This window comes from Phyllostomus discolor, chromosome 2, assembly GCF_004126475.2.
Source record: "Phyllostomus discolor isolate MPI-MPIP mPhyDis1 chromosome 2, mPhyDis1.pri.v3, whole genome shotgun sequence".
Lineage (NCBI taxonomy): Eukaryota > Metazoa > Chordata > Mammalia > Chiroptera > Phyllostomidae > Phyllostomus > Phyllostomus discolor.
The window spans coordinates 44409788-44432448 of record NC_040904.2 but is presented as its reverse complement, the minus strand read 5'-3'; positions in this window follow the sequence as shown (position 1 = coordinate 44432448).

Here is a 22661-nt window from a genome sequence, read left to right as displayed (position 1 = left end):
AACACAGGTTTGTAGGTCAGACAGGTGTAGGTCTGCAGCTCACCTCTCTCCCCAGGCACATTACTCAATTGTGCCCTCTTTATTCGTTTGAAAACTAGAGATGATAATTGTACATACTCTTTGGGTTGCTGTGAGAAGAGAATCCGATAATGCACAGTAAGACTTCTGTTTGATGCTTGGCCTGTAGAACGCACTCCAGGAATGAAGGCTATGGGAAGCCTTTATTCAACGCTATATATTAGTGGAACCAAACACAATTGCTAATGTTTCACTTCCTTTGGCATGCAAAAATGATGGTTTCACATGATCCCTCCTAATAAAACAAATGACAATAATTACAGAGGATAGCTGAAGTATGGGTTGCTGGTAGGGACCCTCAGTCATTCTCATAGTGGATCTGTGCTTTGCCTAGAGAGCACGAATTTAACCAAGAAGGTAAAAGACCCGTACTCAGAAAAGTATAAGATACTGAAGAAAGAATTTGAGAAAGATATCAATATGTGGAAGGACATACCACATTCATGGAGAGGAAAAATCAACACTATTAAAATGTCCCCAATACCCAAAGCAATCTACAGATTCAACACCATTCCTATTAAAACACCAATGTCATATTTCACAAATCTAGAATGAATATTCCAGAATTTACATGGAGCCACAAAAGACTTCAAATAGCCTAACAATGTTGAGAAAGAACAAACACTACCAGATATCAAACAATACTACAAGACCATAGTAACCAAAACATCATGGTATTGGCATAAGAACAGGCACATAGACCGGTGGAACAGAACAGACAGCCCAGAAATAAACCCATGTCTTTATGGTCAATCAACATTTGACAAAGGGGTCAAAAATATATAATGGGGTAAAGACAGTGTCTTCAATAAATGGTGCTGGGGAAATTGTACAAATACATGTAAAAAATGGAACTAGACCACCTTCTTACACCATAAACAAGAACAAACTCAAACTGGATAAAACACTTAAATCAAAGACTCAAAACCATAAAACTCCTGAACTCCTGAAAGAAAACACAAGCAGTAAAATCTTGGACATTTCTCTTAGCAATATTTTTTCTGATATATCTCCTCAAGCAAGGGAAACAAAGGAAAAAATAAACAAATGGACTACATCAAACTAAAGATTTTGCACAGCAAAAGAAACCAACAAAATGAAAAGGGAACTCACTGAATGGGACTACATATTTGCCAATGATATATCTGATAAAGGGATAATTTCCAAGATATATAAAGAGCTTACACAATTCAACACCAAGAAGATAAACCAATTAAAAAATGGGCAAAGGACCTAGACACTTCTCTGAAGAGGACGTACAGACGGCCAATAAATACGTGAAAAAATCTTTAACATCACCAATCATCAGAGAGATGCAAATTAAAGCCATAATGAGAAACCACCTCATGCCCCTCAGAACGACTATCATCAATAAATTAACAAACAAGTGTTGGAGAGGATGTGGAGAAAAGAGGACATTAGTGCACTGTTGGTGGGAATGCAGACTGGTGCAGCTACTGGGGAAAACAGTATGGAGTCTCCTCAGAAAATTAAAATGGAACTGCTTTTTGACCTAGCAATTCTACTTTTGGGAATATATCCAAAGAAATCCGAAACACTATGTCAAATGTTCATTGCAGCATTATTTATCACAATGGCCAAGATCAGGAAACAGCCCAGGTGCCCATCAGTAGTTGAGTGGATAAAAAAAGCTGTGGTACATTACACAAGGGAATATTACTTGGCCATAAAAAGGAAGGAACTCTTACCTTTTGCACTGGCATGGATGGACCTGGAGCCAGGCAGGCCAGTGGCCTTTGACCTAAAGCTGTCCCTGAGAAATAAAAACTCATAAATATTCCCTCTGGCTGCTGGTGCCTGAGTTTCTCCTGTTTATCTATTACCCACCCAGGGGCCTGAAGACCATACTCTCAGAGGTCACATGCAGAATCCTACAGCCCCTAAGCAGAGGCACAAAGCAGTCCTGACAGATGCGTTGGGCATCAGTTCTTCAGATGCAATCACTTATGAAGCACTCAGAGGGGGTATGTCATTGCAGACTGTGGGTGGAATTCTCTGAGAAGCAGAGGCTGACACACAGCTGGGAGTTCACAGGTTCACGGGCCAGTAATTCCATGAAAGGAAGCGGAGGGAAATGGAATGGGGACAAACAGCTGTCATGATGTAGACACAGCAGTTTCTGCTCAACTCAAAAGAGCTCTAAGACAAAGATGCCCAAGATTTCATTTCCCATTAAGGGAGTCCCTCATTGGGCAGAAACAGACAGGCCCTATACATACACCATCACTGAGCTCAATGATATACACCATCATTGTCTGGAGCCACTCCAGGAAAACCGTGAACTCAGCTCAAAAGTTGAAGCTGACTTTGAATGGGGAAGGGGGAGGAGCTGGGCATGAAGTGGATGGATAACCAAGTTTTTCCAGCTCCATTACACACTAATACATGGTAAGAAAAGCCTCCATTTCTCATTGTTCTTAAAAAGCAGGTTGTCTATTCTTGACCTGTCCCAAAATTGGGGATAAAGCTACTTTTAAAAGTAAGGCAATATATAAACACAAATTTCAAGAAGATGAACTCCTCAGGGGTGGGGGTGGGGGGGGCTGGATAAGGGAGATGGCTGAATAAAATGTGGTGGGACCACCGAGGTAGATGTAGCTTATTGGTAATGTTTTAGTTCTTAAAATTAGTGGCAGGTTCATAAGTATTTCAACAAGTAAATAAAATTAAAAACCAATCATAGCCCAATGAGAGTGTCATGAACCAAGTTCATCATAAACCAGTCTGCAAGCTCAAGATTCCATGAAAACTGCAGATGGGTGTAGGTGCAGAGTTGGGTCTCTTAGGTGGGAGAGGTTGCATGCACTGTGCCTGAGGCTGAACTGCTGAACTTGAGAGACAGAAAGACAGAGACCATAACAGTAGCTGTCACCCACAATTGTATGATTGTGAGGAATGCAGATGCCTTCATTTTTCTCTGTCCTTTTTTGTATTGTTTTTATTTTCTAGGTTAACTGTAGAAGGGCAGATAACTTGTTTTTTAAAAATTGGCTCTATCCATGTCCACCCTGCAGGGACAAGGGTCCAAGGCTCCTAGCAGAGGCCCAAGCCTGGGAAGAGAAAGAATCCAAGTGGAGTTTCCAGCAGTCGGGCAGCTAAAGAATTTTGGAATACGGTGGGAACACAGAGGTAGATGTTTGTCTTGTTTTTTTAATAAAGTCTCCTTCTGAAATTAATGTTTGGTGTGATTGATTCTGGGGAGAATAAAGAATAGGCCTGGATCTGGGTTGGTGGGAGCAGAAGGGAAAGAGTCACCATGGAATGTGGGGTGCAAATGATCTCTGTGAGGTTGAAGATGCAGGAACTTGGAGCTGAGAGCGAACCTGAAATTGTCAGCCCCCCTGGAGTTCTCAGAAGTTTTCAGAAAAGTTTTCAGACTTCTCTCAGAATGAGGGGAGAAAGTGCAAATAAACAATAATGTGAGCTGACACATTTCATAGATGAAATGAAATACAGGAAGATCTGTGCAAATATGTATCCTGCGGTGCCATTGGGGAGCCACTGCTTCTTCCAGCATGAACCTGCTCTGTGAGATGAATCAACACAATATTCAGAGGTCTGGAGAGGTGGAGAGAAAGGAGGAGATGCCTGTCACATAGAAGAGGAAAAGGATCCCAAACTGAAATCCACACTGGCGAAGCTGCTGCAATCCCACAGTGGATTATGTGATCAGAAATGCTGTTATCAGCCATCAGAAAGCTTCAAGAAGCATAGAGAGGTTTTCCACTGTGGCAGACAAGTCGTGCTGTAGTTTGAAGGTCATCACCTAAAAAAAGTAGTGTTCCTGGGCATAGAAAACAGTCCTTGGGGGCTGAAGGGCAAGTGGTTAAGTTAGGAAACGTTAACAAGGGAAAGAACAGGGAGTGGGAAGAGCCTGGCAGACTCATCCTGGAGTGGCAGACTCCAGATGTTGGAGGGGAAGATGCCTCATTCTTCGACAGCTGGAACCAGACCAGCCCCAGCTTATCTTTTCAGGGGTGAGGCCCAACCTGGAGGTCTGGTCTAATTCAGGCAGACTCTCAGGAACCCTGTTGGAGAGCACATCCCTGCACCTACCGACCAAAGAGGAGAAGGTGAGGGCACGAGAGAACAGATGGAGAGCACGAGCTTCCGGCTGGCCTTCTGGGAGGTGAATTTACACAGGTCGGTCCTGTGTACTGTACCTTTGATGGCCCTGGGGACAGTCTGCGGTTTTCTCTGCACTTGTGTGCCCTCACCCAGCTCAGCAGGAATCTGACCACACAGACGTATGACTCACACCAGCAGATTTCTCAGGTGTCTTTGAGATGTAAAAGAATGTCAACTTCATTATAAAAGAACTTCACTCTTAAATATTAAAATTGAATTGTTATTTCATTGCCATTTCCGTGGAGGAAAAATAATATTTATTCTTTTTTTCATGATCACAGAAGTAGTAGAATTTATTGGAAAATAGCTGAACACTCTAAAATGTGTGAAGAAGGAAAGTAATATCACTCATAAGCTGACCACTCACACTTACTGAGTTCAGACCTTTTCAATACCAGGTCTGCTCTGGGCTGCGGAGACGAACAGAACTGGCAGAGCCCTTGTTCTTGTGCTGCTTGTTTGCTAATGGTGAAGCAGACGAGAGACAAGTTAATAAGTATAAGATATGTCAGGTCATCACACGTAGCATGAAGAAGAATAAACAGGGCAAGAGGGACAGGGAGACAAATGGGAAGGGCTTCTTTCTGCCCAGAAAGCACAGTAAATTTGGGGGCTTTTTTCCTTCCAATCTAGCCAAGAGGAAAGAAAGCACCCACCCATACAAAGACTTGTACACAAATGTCTACAATAAATTTATTTATGAAAGTTAGAAACTGGAAATAACCCAAACATGTCTATCAAGAGATGAAAAGATAAACAAATTGTGGTATATCCAAATGCTAGAGTACTATTCTGCAATGAAAAGAAATTAACTATGGATACACACACATAACAGCATGCATGAAATTCAAAATAATAATGTTGAGTGAAATAGAAAAAAGTATATACTGTATGAGTTCATATATATAAAATTTTAGAAGACACAAGATTCTGTGTAGTTCTAGGAAGCAAATCCATGACTGTCTAGGCACAGAGGGTAAGGGACAGAAGATCTACAAAGGGACAAAAGGAAACTTTGGGACTAATGGGAACATACATGCATTATCTTGATAATGATGCTATTACAAGTGCCAAAATGTATCAAATCGTACACTTCAAAAAAAACGTTTATTAAATATCAATTATATCTTCTAATATAGGTATAAATAAATACCTCAATAAAACTGTTTATAAAAAAAGAAGCCCAAATGTCCACTATACCTCTCCCCCCTTTCCTCTTGAGACTTTGTGTCCAGGGCCTTGTTTTATTTCCCCTTTGTCTGCCTTCTCTGTCTCTCCTTCAATTTCATAATCTGCCTAAATTAGGCAGGACTCTTCTCTGTGAACTGGGCAGTAATATCATTCTTCCATAGCAATGAAATGAAAGTATCAGGACTCAACTAATCAGAATCCAGTTACAGAGCTAATACACCCTGTATTTCCTTTTATGGTGCCAAGCACTACCCAGATATTAACCCCACTGATCTGACTCTACACCAAATGTCCAATTTCTTTGCTAGTCTAGGCAGTTGTAGATCCCAGAGCTGAGATGGCTCTCCTGGTCACAGACTAAACAGAGAGGAGTCTTTCCTAGGGAGCATGGCCTCTGAGCAGCAGCCATATACCCGTTCCAAGGGCAGAAACTGGTACTACACATTTTTTATTAGTTTCCCCAGGGCAAAAACCATGAGACCTGATTGTACATTTCTTGCATCATTCAATAACAAAGTGGAAAAATGTCTCTTGTTCATAAAAAGAAAAAGAAAAACCAAAAATGAAAAATGGCTTCAAAACAAAGATGGATTTATAACAGGGAATTGCCAGTACTTTTACAACATACCTCTTGCAGCATACATTATAAGTAGAAACAATAATCAAGTCTTCTAATTCCATCTGCTTCCTGTAAAGGGAAAAAATTCCTTACATGTAGGTATCAGGAAGCCTCTAGTCAATGGAGGGGATTTTCTCTCCAGTGTCTATCAGAACCCCTCCTGGCTGTGGTTTTGTTTTGTTTTGTTTTGTTTTGTTTTGTTTGCCTTCTCCAAGCCTCACTTCTTCCACTGTTGTGATAGAAAGGTGCTCACTGCCTGCCTCACTTCTCTTTTCATCACCCTGACCTTAACTCATCTCCATTTGGTCTTGGCCCCATCCCCTCCAGTAAGGCAGCTCTCAAAGGCCACCAGCAGTCTCAGTGCTGCTTTCATAACCTTGTTTCAGGGATGATCCTATCACCTCTCACACTCTTTACTCTTCCTCTCTCCTCTGTCCTTCTTCAAGTCTTCGGCTGGCGCTCCAACCACTTTTTTCACTGGTTCCTCATTTTATCCCAACCTCTTAAGTGCAGGTAATTTCCTAAATCCTGTCCTTGGCTGGTTTTTCTACTCTCTGTGCATAGGCTCTCCCTGAATATCTTTTACCAACCCCCATGCCTCAAGTTTCATTTCTTCAAGCTCTCCCTCTTTAAGCTTGAGATTCACAGGTGGTGACTATAAATCACCATGTATCACCATGTATACGATGTATCGTATAAATACGATACATCTCTAACAAATAAAAGATATTTTTTTAAATCTGCAACTCAAAATGATGAAGGGGTCCCTTGGTGGATCAGAAACTGTGGAGAATTTCTAAAGATGAAATGCTAATGAAATAATGATGGGACTTGACTAGAGAAAGAAAACACAGTCCAAAATATGAATGGGAGCACACAATGCCCAGAAGAAGTGCCTGGTAGCTTAGGGGCTAAGGAAACTCAAAGGAGAATCACTGATAGGAGCACAATTTGGTCTCTATAAACCAGTACTATCACATAAACTTGGTCAGTTAGTGATAACTGGGATGCTCCCCGCAAGCAACACAGTGGTTGGGAGCTTGGCTCAGTCCCATGTTTGACTCAGACAAAGCGGCATACCATGCATACCAGAAACTGGAGCTCCCACACCCACAAGACCAGCCTCTGCCATACCCTATTTCAACTGCCCATTCCCACTCCCACTCCGCTCCTTCCCCCAAGCAAATAGCACAGATGAATACTAGGAGTCTAATGAGGCAAACTTCTCAGCTACAACAATAAACACTGTCAACAATCGCAAGCTTTTGAGTAAGGTCAATACCATAAAAGAAGTAGAGCAGACAATATAAAATAACTTACATGAGCAAAGTATAACCATGGCAAGACATAAGCATAATCCCAGCCCTCAGAGGAATAAGTGAGGGTCTGGCATCCAAGAAACAAGAATAGGTGATCTGTGATGAAAATAACCAATGAGAACTCTTGAAAATTAAAACAGGCAATAATAGAAATAAGAAATTAAGGAGATGAGCTATAACAAAATAATTACAATTTATAAGAATTACCAAGTTGGAAAACTGGGCTGAGGGATTCTTTTGAAATGCAGCACAAGAAGAGGAAAATATGAATTAATGTTTTTAAGAAATGTGGAAAATGGTCTCAAGGTGGTAAGGAAGACTCCAACCTTACCTCCTCCCATGGACACACCAAAAATACATGTATATAGAGAGAATTTCTCCTGAAGAACAACTGATGGCTGAGTGAACAGTTCTACACAGCAAACGAGAGAAGGACCATATACAGAAGGATAGGAGGGATGGAGAGATGATAACTGAGAAAACCCTACCCTGACAGGGTAGAATGCAGTAGGAAGGGATAATATTGGCCTTAAGTGACACTTTAGACCAGATGGAGTTAATACATATTTACAGAACATTTTCATCCAAAAGCTGCAGAATACACATTTTTGTCAAGTACACAAGGAACATTCTCCAGGTAGATCACATGTTAGGCCATAAAGTGAGTCTCAATAAATTCAGGAAGATTAAAATCATATCAACTATCTTTTTCAACCAGACCATATGAAAGTAGAAGTTAATTATAAAAAGAAAACTGGAAAAAAAAACCCACAAGCATGTGGAGACTAAATAACATGCTACTAAACAACCAATGAGTCAAAGGAAAAAATCAAAGAGGGAAACAAGAACTTTCTTGAGACAAATAAAAAATGAAAACAACTCTCCAATATTTATGGGATGCAGCAAAAACAGTCTAAAAAAGAAGTTCTTGGCAATACAGGACTGTCTCAAGAAACAAGAAAAATCTCAAATAACAATCTAGAAAAAGAAGAACAAACAAAACCTACAGTCAGTAGAAGGAAGGAAATAATTATGATCAGAGGAGAAATAAATGAAATAGAGGCTAAAAAAAACAATAGAAAAGATCAATAAAACTAAGGACTGGTGTGGGGTTTTTTGAAATTATAAACAAAATTGATAAACCTCCTGCCAGATTCATGAAGAAAAAAGAGGAGCCCAAATAAATAAAATTAGAAAAGAAAGAGGAGAAATTGCAACTGACAGCACAAAAATACAAAAGATCGTAAAACAATACTATGAACAATTATATGCCAATAATTTGGACAGCTTAAAAGAAATAGGTAAATTTCTAATGTACAACCTCCCAAGACTGAACCAGGAAGAAACAGAAAATCTGAACAGACTGATTACTGAAATGGAATCAGTAATCAGAAAACTTCCAACCAACAAAAAATCCAGGACCAGATGGCTTCACAGGTGAATTATACCAGACATTTAAAGAAGAAATAATACCTATCCTTCTCAAAAATATTCAAAAATTCAAGAGGACAAAATGCTTCCAGATTCATTCTATAAGCCAGCATTACCCTGATATCAAAACCAGACAAAGACACTACAAAATAATTACAGTCCAATAGTCCTGATGAACATAGATGCAATAATTCTCAACAAAATTTTAACAAATCAATGTCAATAATACATTAAAATGATTGTACACCATAATCAAGTGGGATTTATTCCAGAGATGCAAGTATGATTCAATATCTGCAACTTAATCAGTGATAAACCACATTTACAACAGCAAGGATAAAAACTATATGATCATCTCAATAGATGCAGAGAAAGTATTTGACAAAATTCAACTTTTGTTTATGATCAAAACTCTTAATAAAGTGAGTGTAAAGAGAACATACCTCAATATAATAAAGGCTATATATGACAAACCTATAGCTAACATCAGATTCAACAGTGAGGAGCTGAAAGCTTTCTCTCTAAGATCAAGAGCAAGACAAGGGTGCCCACTCTCACCACTTTTATTTATTATAGTAGTCAAAGTTCTAGTCATAGCAATAAGATAAGAAAAAGAAATAAAAGGCATCCAAATTGGTAAGGAACAAGCAAAACTGTCACTATTTGCAGATGACACACTGTATGTAAAAAACCCTAAAGATTCTACCAAAAACTAATAGAACTGATAAATAAATTCAGCAAGGTTGCAGAATACAAAATCAATATTCAATTATCTGTTGCATTTCTATACACTAATAATGAGCTATCAGTAAAAGAAATTAAGAAAACAAATACATTTACAATAACATCAAAAATAAAATCTTAAGAATAAATTTAACCAGGAGAGTAAGGACCTGTACTCTCTACACTGTAAGACATTGGTGAGAGAAATTAAATATCATACAAATAAATGGAAGTATATGGAAAGACTAATACTGTTAAAATGTTTATACTACTTGAAGCAATCTACAGATATAATACAATCTTTATCAAGATATTAATGGCATTTTTCACAGAACTAGACTAAAAATCCTAAAATGTATGTAGAATCACAAAAGACCCCAAATTGCCAAAGCAATCTTAAGAAAGAAAAACAAAATTATCCCTGACTTAAAAGTATACTACAAAGCTATAGTGATCAAAACAGTGTGGTACTGGCACAGAAACAGGTACATAAATTAATGGAACAGAATAGAGTCCACAGATAAAACCACATTTACATGATCAATTAATCTATGACAAGGGAGGCAAGCATATACAGCAGGCAAGCATATACAACAGGGAGTCTCTTCGGTAAATGGTGTTGGGAAAACTGGATAGATACATGCAAAAATGAATCTGCACCATATACAGAAACAAACTCAAAATGAGTTAAACACTTAAATTTAAGACCTGAAACCATAAAACTCCTAGAGGAAAATATAGGTAGTAAACTCTTTGACACCGATTTTATCAACAAAAACAAGAATAAATGGGACTACATCAAACTAAAAAGCTTTTGCACAGTAAAGGAAACCATCAACAAAATGAAAATACAGCTTGTTAACTGGGAGAAGATATTTGCAAGTAACCTATTTAATAAGGTGTTAATGTCCAAATATATATTTAAAACATGTACAACTCAGCATAAAAAAAAATCTGTTTGAAAATGAAGAGGACTTGAATAGAGGTTTTCCAAAGAAGACATATAAATGGCCAACAGATATATGAAAAGGTGCTCAACATCACTAATCATCAGGGAAATGCAAATTAAAAACCACAATGAGATAAACCACACCTGTCAGAAAGACTATCATCAATAAATCAACAAACAACAAGTGCTGGTGAGGATGTGGAGAAAGGGGAACCCTTCTGCACTGCTGATGGGAGTGTAAGTGGTGCAACCACTATGGAACCAGTACTGAGTTTCCTCAAAAAAAATTGTAAATAGAACTACCATACAACCCAGCAGTTCTATTTCTGGGCATTTGTCTGAAGAAAATGAAAACACTAATTTGAAAGCTATATGCACCCTATGTTTACGGCAGCATTGTTTACAATAGCTAAAATAGAAGTAATCTAAGTGTCCATCAATAGATAATGATGTAACATATATGCATACAATGGAATATTACTCAGCCATTTAAAAGAATGAAATCTTTCCATTTCCAACAATGTGGATGGACCTAGAGGGACCTAGAGGGATGGACCTAGAGGGTCCATTTTGTTATACACCTGAAACTAATATAATGTTGTATGTCAATCATTTAGCACTTAAAAAGAATTCAAAGTGACAATTCACAGAAAATGAATGCCAAATGACCAATAGACCATGAAAGGGTGGTCAAACATACTAGAAATAAGGGCCATGCAACTAACTAAAAATCGTTATGAGGTACAATTTCTCATGCATCAGACTGGCAAAATAAAAAACCTGAGCCCCGGCCAGTGAGGCCAGATGGTTGGAGGACACCAAACGGTCGCGGGTTTGAACCCTGTCAGGGCGCATGTCTAGATGGCAGGTTTGGCCCCTGCTGGGGCGCACACCGGGCAAATGAGCAATGTTTCTCTCTCACACTGATGTTTCTCTCCCTCCCTTCCCCTCTCTAAAAACCAGTAAGCATGTCGTTGGGTGAGGGATTTTTTTTTATAAAAAGTCTGAAAATATTAAGTCTTGGTGTGATTAAGGGAAAATGGGGACAGCCATATACTGCTTGTTTGAATATAAAATGAAGAGCAGTTTCACAGAATCTAGGAAAATTGGAAATGAGCATATCTTTTCACCCTACAATTCTACTTCTAGATGTACACTCGGAAACATTTCATCCATGTACACAGGGCACATATTATTACATTGCTTCAAGATGGTAAAAATTTGGGACTACTACACAAATAAAGTATTATATAAAATTGTGGTATAGTCAGTAATACAATGATATATTCTACAGTGGTCCAGAGAAATTAACTGGCCCTTTCTCCATAAATGCAGAGAGAGATAAAACTTATACCATTGAGTGAAAATGGCAAGTTGCAGAACACTAGGTACAGTAGGTTATTACCTGAGTAAGATTTAACACCACGTGTGAAAGCATCATATACATTGCATAATACACATTATTGGACTGCAGAGATATACTCCAATTCATGACAGCGGTTGCTGCCCTAAGGAAAAAGGAGAGGAAGGGAGATCGGGTGAGAAGGACTATCAGCTTTATTTGTAATTTCATTTCTTTAAAAATATTACTTAAACCCTGGCTGGCATAGCTCAGTGGATTAAGCTTGGGCTGGGAACCAAAGTGTCCCAGGTTTGATTCCCAGCCAGGGTACATTCCTGGGTTGCAGGCCATAACCCCCAGCAACCGCACATTGATGCTTCTCTCTCTCTCTCTCTCTCTCTCTCTCTCACTCTCTCTCTCTCTCTCTCTCCCCTCTCTCCCTTCCCTCTCTAAAAATAAATAAATAAAATCTTAAAAAAATATATTACTTAAAGCACATCTGGTGAAACATTATAAACTGTCACTACTGATTTGTGGAAATACAGTATTATATTATTTTCTGTTCTATTTTGTAGTTTTAGCATTTCTTTTTAAGTTTTCTCTCTTTTGTTTTTTTCTTCTGGAACAACTATTGGAGGGAAATTGGAACTTTAGAATTTATTTTCCACATCTCTAGCTCTTGCTCTTTTATTAACTGTGTAACTAATTTATTTTTCATTACTTTTTAAAATAAGTATTGTTGACATACAATATTACATTAGTTTCAGGTCTACAACATAGTGATTATACATTTATATACCTTATGATGTGAGTACCACGTAAGTCTGGTAAACAACCTGTTATCCTACAGTTATTACGATACTATTGATTATATTCCCTGTGGTGTAGATTACACCCTGTAGCTTATTTATTTAATAACTGGAAGTTTGTAACTCTTATTCCCCTTCACCTTCTCCACCCATCCCCCATTCTCTTCTTTCTGGCAACCATCAGTTTGTTCTCTGTAACTGTGGGTCTGTTTATGATTGGTATTACTTGTTTGTTTTGTTCTTTTAGATTCTACATGTACATTGTCATAGGGCATTTGTCTTCCTGTCTGACTTATTTCACTTTGTTATTGGAAGTTTATACCTTTTGACCCCCTTCATCCATTTCGCCCACCCCCTGAATTTTTTCTCAGTTGCATTTGTAGTGTCTTTTTTCATACAAAAGTTTTTAATTTGTTTTATATCGTCAAGTTTATCCATCTGATGGGAGGTATACTTTTTAAAGAATGAATATTTCTCAAATCTGAAAAACTTGAGGCCTCAGAATTGAGAAGATACACTGAGTGCTCAGCAGGATGAATATAATAAATGCCCATTTACATGGTGTAGTGAAACTTCAGAATATATTTGAGGGTTTTAGGTGTTTGGGGTAGGGCCTTGCTGTTCGTGCCAGCTTTTGCAATGAGACCAGAAGAGAGAGGGGATGCTCTCTGGGTACCGGGAGAGATTGGCAAGGAGCTGAGGGGGTCTCAAGCATTCGCTGGCCTCAGTCTGTCAGCTGTGGCTGCTTCACAAAGCACCAGCGACCCTGAGACCTTCCTGCAAACAGAATTGTGGAGGCTCATTAGGAAGCATGGATGAAAGAAGTTTGTTGTTACTGTTATTTGGTTTCATTTAAAACAATATCTAACAGTTTAGTGTTCACAAAGCATTATTTATGTATTAGGATGAACCATCCAAAATTGCCATTTTTGTAGAGTAAAAAACGGTTGAATGTTTATTGGCTATGTCTTAGGTTTCGATCTAAAATAAGATTTCAGTTCATTCTGTGAAATACACCTTATTATCAACTTCGTTCACAGACGAGCAAGCAGGGTGGCAGGGAGCATGAGTCTGCCGATGGGGGCCTCGTGACGGCACAGTGGCAGAGGCTGATTTGCCTGTTCCGTCTCCCAGCCTGGCTCGTGGGGCAGCACTGCCCCCATCTGAGAAGTGGGAAAAACGCTACTTGCTCTTCTCTTCCCCAGGAAGGCTGTGCCTGACATGGAAGTCATCTGTCTTCTAGGGAGATTAGGCTGAAGATAATCAGTGCCAAGAAATGGCTTTTGCCAAGGGAACTTGGCCTGGACATTGGAACAGACGACATGCTTCAAGCATAACATATGAGTTGGAGGAAAGTATGTCAGGGCAAGAGCAGACAGCAAACCAAAGAGGATCAGGTGAGTGAGGGAGAAAGAGAGTTCTGTGCACGCCCCAGCTGCTAACCATTATCCTCAGAGCCCTAAGTAACCGGTGTGCTATTTCCTTGCACCAACAGTATTCCAGGAAGGAAAGCTCCCCAGCCTGGGTGACAACTCCAGCAGGCCTGAGATTTTTCTGCTCATTTTTAGAATAGTGTCTGTGGTCACTTTGGTTGCAAACACAGTCTCAATCCAGAAATTAGAGTGCTAATGCAAGGTATTCATCAAAAGTCTGAACTTTTTACCATAAATCCTGTTCTCTTTCCCCAACCTGGGCCTGCTCAGCTGGAAGCCCACAGTGGGGACAGTGTAGAGGGGCTGGCTTCTCTCATTTTCCACTCAGCCTCCCCAGCCAGTTACCATGGCTACGACTACTGCTGCTCTGTGGGAGCAGTCGGGGAAGGGGCAGCAACAGCTGTAAGTTGACTTCAGGCTTTCTTGCCAGGCAGATGTTAAATTCTACCTCTTTCTCACCAAGCACTTAAATGCCCTCTCCACAAGTTCCCCACTCAGCTTCTTTCTCCCCAAATTCTCTCTAACCCATGAATGGATCTCAAGTCCAATATCACTTTGGGTGGTCACCTGAGAACCCTTCCTCAGCCCCTGGGCATCCAGCTCCAGCCTTTAGCTAGTGCAGAGCTGCCGCATGGAGTCCTTGCAGGATCTTTCTACTGGGAAGCCCACATCTGTCCAGAGGAAACTTGCATGTTTCCCATACTCACTCCCAAAACTCAAAGTATAGGCTAGTCCCAGCATAGTGGCAGCAGCCCAACCAAAGCAGCTTGTGGGCCCTCCTCACCTTCCAAATTTCCCCAGAGGGACCAGAGCCCCGGCCACCATACCCCAGCTATAGGGGTTACACATTATGCTCTCAGAGTGGCCCTGTCTCCCACTCAACCTCAGTAGGTTTGAGGTTAGGGTGCAGGAACTCACTTGTCTCCAAAATGGGACTCATGGTACAAGTTTCTTTAAGAAAATGTGTCCTCACAAAATCCTCCTGTTTCCTCTGTTTTTATTTTTACAAAGTCTCAAAGTGGGCAAAGAGGTTTAAAAAGCCCTGAGACAGATTTATGCATTTCATCAGAATATCTCCACAAGGTGACTTTGCATCTCAATTTGAATTTGCACATCTACGATATTTAGTGGTGTCTGGAGGAAATTTCAGTTTTAAAGCCCTGTTATATTTATATGCTTTGACTCTTTATGTTCATAAGTACAGCTGACTATTTTCCATTTTAAAGATGAGGAAAACTTATTTCTGGGGGCCCAAAGAGATAAGGCCAAGGTCACCCAGCCAGTCAATGATAGAGCTGGGATTCCAACCATGTCTGTCCAGTGTCATCTGGAAGGTACCTGCTCCCTGGCCCTGAGCCCAAGGAAAGAATTTAGAGACACAGAGGGAAGTGCCTCTTTCATTTAGGGCCCAGGCTCCAAGTCACCCCAAGAGGCTCTGGGCCACTACGGTGCTGATATAGGTCAGCTCCTGTAGCTTGGTCCTGCCCACACTCTCAAAGGACATATTCTGGGACCTATTTCCAGAGAGAGGACTGGTAGGACTTAGGTTGCAGGAGAGACCAATAATTCTACTGATCTGGCAATGACCCCATCTCAGTGAGACTTTCAACTGGCAGGCAGATGCCAGGAGGGCTGACTCACCTTGTCTAACATCCAAGCCAAACACTGAGGAAAGGGCTCAGCTCAGCCAAGACTGTAACTGCAGGAGAATGGGGAGTCTGTGTTGGGATCCCAGCCATGCCTTTGCCTCAGTGTTTTCTCAGTGTGTTTGGGCCTCTTTTTCTCCATGAATTTTGTGTGCTTGGGAACAAGGCATGCCTCAGCTTCAACAGACGGTCAAGAACCACCACAGAAAGGTGTTGAGAAGGGAGAGACTTAGGGTCCTTACAGGAGGGGGACAATATGACACTGGCCAGCTCCCAAGACAAACTTAGTTTGGTCTCCATCGAGGTCCAATCTGGTGGGTGTTTCCAACATAGGGAGCTAGTTAATAAGCCATGATCCATCCACAATGGAGTGGCCACTGAAGAACATGACATAGCATACTTAATTTTGTGGAAAGATTATTAAGTGAAGAATGTGTAGAGCAAGATCCTGTTTTTATAAAAGTAGTGTTCTAGCTTAAACAAATGCTTCTAGAGGACAGGCATAAAAGGAGCCATCTAAATGCCACACTCCCTTGATCACTGTGGGTCCTGGGCTCACACCCTTTGCATAAGTTCCTATTTACCCTCAGGCTCACTAACCCAAAGATGTAGAGTCAGGATAGGGTCCAACCCCTTCCATTTCCTCAGGTCAGAACATCTCACCTCCACCTCTCCTAAATCCTCTCTCAGGGATCTGTTGGCTGGTCTTCTACACCCTTCAAATACAAAAAGAGTCATCATGCTTCATGGCATTAGCCCCAGACAACTGGGCCCACTCACCAGGCGCCCATCTGATGAACACTCCCTTCAGAATTGCAGGAAGCCTTGCCCATCCCACCTCCAGTTCATTGCTGAGGCCAGGATATGTTATTATCCTGTAGGCCAGGTACTTCTTCAGTGAAGAAGAGAAATGCACATGCACACATGTTCTTATTTAATCTAGGACAATCTACCTCGAAACAAAAACACAAATGCACATATAAATATTATAATTTACAAATTATATAAGTACATGCAATTGGCTCGCAACACGTATATTGCTCTGCCACTACAATTGAGCTAAATTCATGCTTAGGTCTGAAACATTTTTCCAAGGAAACAGTTGGCAGAAATGCACCCCTGCTGCCCCACTGCAAAAATGGTCTTTCAGTACACAGTGCAAGACACCCAGGTCACAGCGCCTCAGACCTCTGTGCTCCAGAAGAGGCTCTTGCAGAACTCTTAACTACAGACATGGAGGGAGATTTCTCAGGGCAAAGAACAGATGTCAAACAACTATCTCCTCTACACTGCTTGTAGCTCCAAAACTACAGGGTTCGGACTCTGTTAGGTTTGTTTATTTTGACTCTTAATCTCCCCATTAGACAGACTGACTTCCCCATTATGTATTTATGCCTGTATATGTATGCTTACAGCAAATTCTGAAAATAAATACAACAAAATGTTCAAAGTAGTTATAGAAATGACTTGAAATTAAAATATTCTAATGTTTTATTGTCACCTGTGTTTTCCACAATAACGGTGGTCCTTTTCTAATTTGCCAAAGAAATCAAAGCCATTAAACTGAACTGCCTGAATTCTTGTTGCCTTCTCTGCCGCCTTCCCCCAAGTCCTCACCCATCTCTGCAACCACATCCATCCTTCCCTCCTGCCCTCCAAAATCAGAGACTGAGGCAAACTCTCCTTGCACATCCTTATTGCCTCTCCCTGTGTTCTTACTATAATCCTAGTGTGTAAAGCTGATCTATTCACACATTACAGAGTTGTTGTCAGCAGTCATACTTCTGATAGAGCACAAAAAATGACGGTGATTATGTTTTGTCTCTCAGTACCTCGGTTTCCTCATCTGTAAACATGGTGGTTATAGTACCTGCCTCATGGGATTGTTGTAAGGATTAAATGAGTTAATTTTATGTCAAGGACTTAGAAGAGCACCTGGTATACAGTAGGTGCTCTGTAAGTATTTACTAGTACTAGTATTAGTATTAGTATTAGTATTACTAGTACTAATTAGTGTTGCTAGTATTAGTGTTAGGGCTTTCCCTCATTTCTGCCAAAACTTTGATTTACCAATTATCTCCCTCTCTCTCCCATATTTTAAACCTATCTCTCTCTTCAGACTCCTTCCTTTAGTTTATTCAGAATCAACTGTTTTCAACCCTAAATCCACTCTTGATTTTACTGACCTATCTTTCTCCCCTTCAACTGCAGACATCTGAAAGTAGTGGGTTTCAAGATTCACTCTTCCACATTTATTCACACTCACCTCTTCATCCCTCATGATATAATGCAATCTGCTGTCCCTTTCACATCTCCAGTGCAATTCCTCCAGCAAAGACCACCAGTGATCTCCTTTCACCAAATTTTAAAGACAGTATTTAGTTCTTATCTTTCTGGAACTTTCTTCCTTACCTGACCCCATTCTCTCCTGAAACATTTTTCCTTGCCTCTCCTGCCCTCCTTCTTCTCCAGACTTGTTGCCACCTCCCTGTCTGGGTTCTTTCTCACCACTCGATCTTTAAGCGTTGATGCTCCCCAGGGTTTGTGTGCAGCCACCTGCCCTCCTCATTCTGTCCTCTCTTCCTGGGGAGGCTTATGCACTGCCAGGCTACTCATCCTCATTCTCTTATAACAACCAAACCTACACATCTAGCTCCGGCCCCTCTTAAGCTGTAGACCCATATATTCTAGTACAAGCTGGATATTTACACCTGGAGGTCTCACAGCACGGTATAAACTTAAACTCACTCTCTCCTTCAACCCATGTGTTTCAGGGTTCCCTACCTAAACAGGCAAAATGTCAGGTGGTGGCTCCACCATCACCATCCCCTGAGTGAGAGTCTCAGGAAACATTTTAGACTTCTCCCTCTAGTCATGTCTCAAGTCCAGCAGAGTTCATTTCCCTAGATTTTCTCAAGTCCATCCACTTCTCTTCATAGGAGGCCATGTCAGATGCAGGCAGTAAAAGCATCGTCTCAATCTCTCGATCCATCCTCCTCCAAATCTTCCTCCTTTTTCATTCCCCTCTTGTTCCGTTTACTCACTGGTTCATTAAATCAGACAGTCAGTCAGTAAACACAGGGCAAACAGCTACAATATACTAGGCCCTGGCAATACAGAAAGAAAAAAGACAATGCCCCCTAGGGAGCTCAGAATTTGGAGGGAAAGGGCCACCAAGAAGCCCAGTGTCATGAAATATGCACACACAAAGGGAGCTCAGGAGTCCTGCTGCCAGAACTGACAATTATGGACACCTGGGTTATTGTGATTTTTATTATAATATTTCAAGCAAACAAAGAAGCGAAGACACTAACAAATTTTACATCTAAACATTCAACACCCAGCTCTATGAAATTCTGATATTTATCTTTCCCCTGTATACTTTAAAATATATACATATCTATATATAATATTCATGTTTTCAAACTTCATGTAAAGTGTATCACACTCTTTATGTCATTTTACAAAGTCATTTTTTCTCAACATTATGTTTCTGAGATATACCCATGTTTATATATGGAGTACTTTCACTGCTCTCTAAGCTCCCATTCACTTATTCATTCTCCTGTTGGTGGATATGTAGATAATTTCCAGTGTTTCCAATACAAGCAATACTATAATACATTTTACATATGTCCTATATGTGTCTCCTTGTGCACATGTGAGGACTTCTCTAGAAGTCCATTGCAAAGTTGAAGATCATGCACATCTGGCATTTATTAAACATTGCAAAATTGCTCTTCAAAGTGATTGTACCAATTTATTCTCCCACCAGCAGCCTCTGAGAGTTTCTGTTTATCTACTCTATAGCCTTGTAAATATTCAGCAGTATCCCTTTTTAATTCTTGCCAACGCAACAGGTATGAAGTGGTATCTCATATAGTTTAAATTTTTATTTCCTTGATTATTAGTGAAGTTGCCCATTCAGTTTTCCTTTTAAACAGCAAATACCTTCCCCTAGCCTGAGTCTTGTCTTCAAATTTATTTAAGATGTCCTTTTTGAACAGCTGTTCTGTAAATGTCATTCATCCCTTTTATGATTGATTTTTGTGTCCTGTTTAAGAAATCATTACCTGCCCAAATGTCATAAAGACTTCTCCCTAATTCTTCTAAAAGTTTTAAAGGTTAGCATTTCTGTTATTTATTTTGGAGGATGGAACTAAGAACCGAATTTGACGTTTTTCCATGTGGATAACAAATTTTCCAAGCATCACTTATTTTTAAAAGTAATTTCTTCCCCCTGCTGATTTGAAATGCCAACTGTCGTGCAGCTTTCCCATATGTGCGTGGGTCTCTTCCTGGGCTCTCTGTTCTGCGCTGTCACCCCACTCTCTAATTATCATCCTTCATAATGCCACTAAGACTCGTTGTCTTGTAAGTTGTCTTCCTTCCATCCCACCTCCTTGTGTGTTTTTTTTCTAAAATTATCTTCCATTTGAATTTTAAGATCAGTTTGTCAAGTTCCATCAAAAAAAAATTCATTGGGATTTTTTTATTGGAAATTTAATTGAATTTCTAGATTATTTGGGAGAAACTGGCATACATAGGCTATTGAGTCTTCTGATCCACGAACATGTGTCTCTTTATTTTCAGGTCTTCTTTTGTATTCTTCCCACAATGTTTTGCAATTTTCCCCATAAGAATTCTATTTTCTGTTAGGTTAATCACTGGGCACCTCATATTTATTGTGCCATTATGAATGAGATCTTTGTTTTTACTACTACATTTCTAATTGGCCGTGCTTGATGAGTAGGAAGGCTGATTATTTTTCTCTGTTGACCTTGTGTCTAGCAATATTACAAAATTAATTTAATACTTCAGTAGCTTATCTGTACATTAGTTTGAATTATCTATGCAGATAATTACAGTCTGCAAAAGAAAAAGCATTTCTTCCTTTCCAATTTTTATACCTCTTCTTTTTCCCTTTGAGTTGTTGCACAGACTAGGTTCTCCAATATGGAAAAGAAATGAGGACAACATGCATTTGTCTTACTCCTGAATATAAAAGAAATGCTTCTGAAATTGTGCCATGAGAGTATGCTTGCTATTGATTATTGGTGGATAACCTTTATCATGTTCAAAAAGTTTCCTTCTATTTCCAATTTCATAAATTTTATCATGAATGGATGTAAAACTTTATCAAGTGCTTTCTCTGTATCTGTTAAGCTGATCACATATTTTCTCCTTTAACTGTTTTAATATGGTAAATCACATTAATAAATTTTCCTAGGTTAAATATTTTCACATTCTGGAATAAACTCTAAATATACACTGCTAAATTCGTTTTGCAAGTGGAGGTAGTATGGCCATGGGGTCTAAATTCATTTTGCCAGTATTTTATATATAACTTTTGCATCTAGGTTCTTAAATGAATGTATCAGTTCTCCACGACAATAATAACAATCATCCCAAACTAGCTGATTAAAACAACAATAAACATTTATTATCCCTTGGTTTCTATGGGTCAAGAATATGGGAGCTATTTAGTTGGATGGTTCTATCTTGGGGCTTCTCATGAGGTTTCGGTCAAGACATTGGCCAGTGCACATCTGGAGGCTTGGCCTCCAGTCATCTGAAGGCTTGACAATGACTGGAGGACCCACTTCTGAGATGACTCGCTCTCGTGACTGGTGAAGTGGTGTTGGCTGTGGGCAAAAGTCTGGGTTCCTCATCATGCAGATCTCTCGATAGGGATGCTTGAGTGGGCTCATGACATGGCAGCTGGCTTCCTTCAAAATGAGCTGCCCAAGAGTAAGGCAGAGAAGGTGTAGTGTCTTTTATGAACAAGCACCCAAAGTCATACCCTGTCACTTCTGCAGTATCCTCTTACACACATAAACCAGCCATGACTTGTGGTGGGAGAGTACTACACAAGGATGTGAAGAGCAGATGAAGGTCATGGAGGGCCATCTTAGAGGCGGGCTACCAGTGAGAATTGGTTTATAATTTTCTTTTCTTGAACCTACCTAGTTTGGTTAGTATCAAGAATATACTAGCTCAAAAATTCATTTCCTCGTTTCCATTCTCTGAAGCAGTTCTCTGAAGGTTCTTTAAAACCTTCCTGCAAAACTCATGTCTCTTGAAGGGAAAAATGTTTGGTTAACTATACAATTAGTATTGGTTAATTCAAACATTCTGTTTCTTCTTCAGTCAAGTAGATTAGTCAATTTTTTTTAGAAAAGTATCCACTTCTTATTTTCAATTTCATTGATGTGAAGTTGTTCTATTGTCCACTATTTTTTAAAATTTCTACTCCATTTCTAGTTTTGCCTATTTTTGTTTCTAATATTGTTTGTGACTTTTTCATTGATAAGTCTTGCTATAAGCTTGCCTATTTTGTTAGTTTTCTCTTTCAATAAATCACCATTATTTTTATTATTTATTATTCTCCTTCCCCTTACTTATTTTAGGTTGATTCTGTTATACTTTAACTCCTTGTATTGAGTCCCTAATTAATCTTAAATCTGTGTTGTTTGCAATAAATGCCTTAAAATTATAATTATTTTTGCTTCATACTATAAGTTTTGCTGTACAGTATTTTGTTGTCATTTAGTTCTAAATACTTGGTAATTTTCATTGTGATATCTTTTTTAACTCACTTTGTTACGAATGATTTCTTACAGTTCATATGTGTGGTTCACATGCTTTTATCTATTCTGATCATCTCTGCATTTAATCTGTCAACTTTATTTATATAAATAGTAATTACTTAAATATTCTAATTTATTGATATCATTTTGTTTCTCTTTAATAACCTTTTCTCTTTTTCCCTTTCAAAATATCTTTGCTGTTTTCTACTGGATAAAGTATTTTTTAAGTATACTTCATTAATTACACTATTATAGTTGTCCCATTCTTTTTTCTCCCCTTTATGTCCCTCTGCCTGGTACCCCCATTCCCTCCAGCATTTCCTCCCCTTAGTTCACATCCATGGGTCATACATATAAGTCTTTGACTTCTCCACTTCCTATA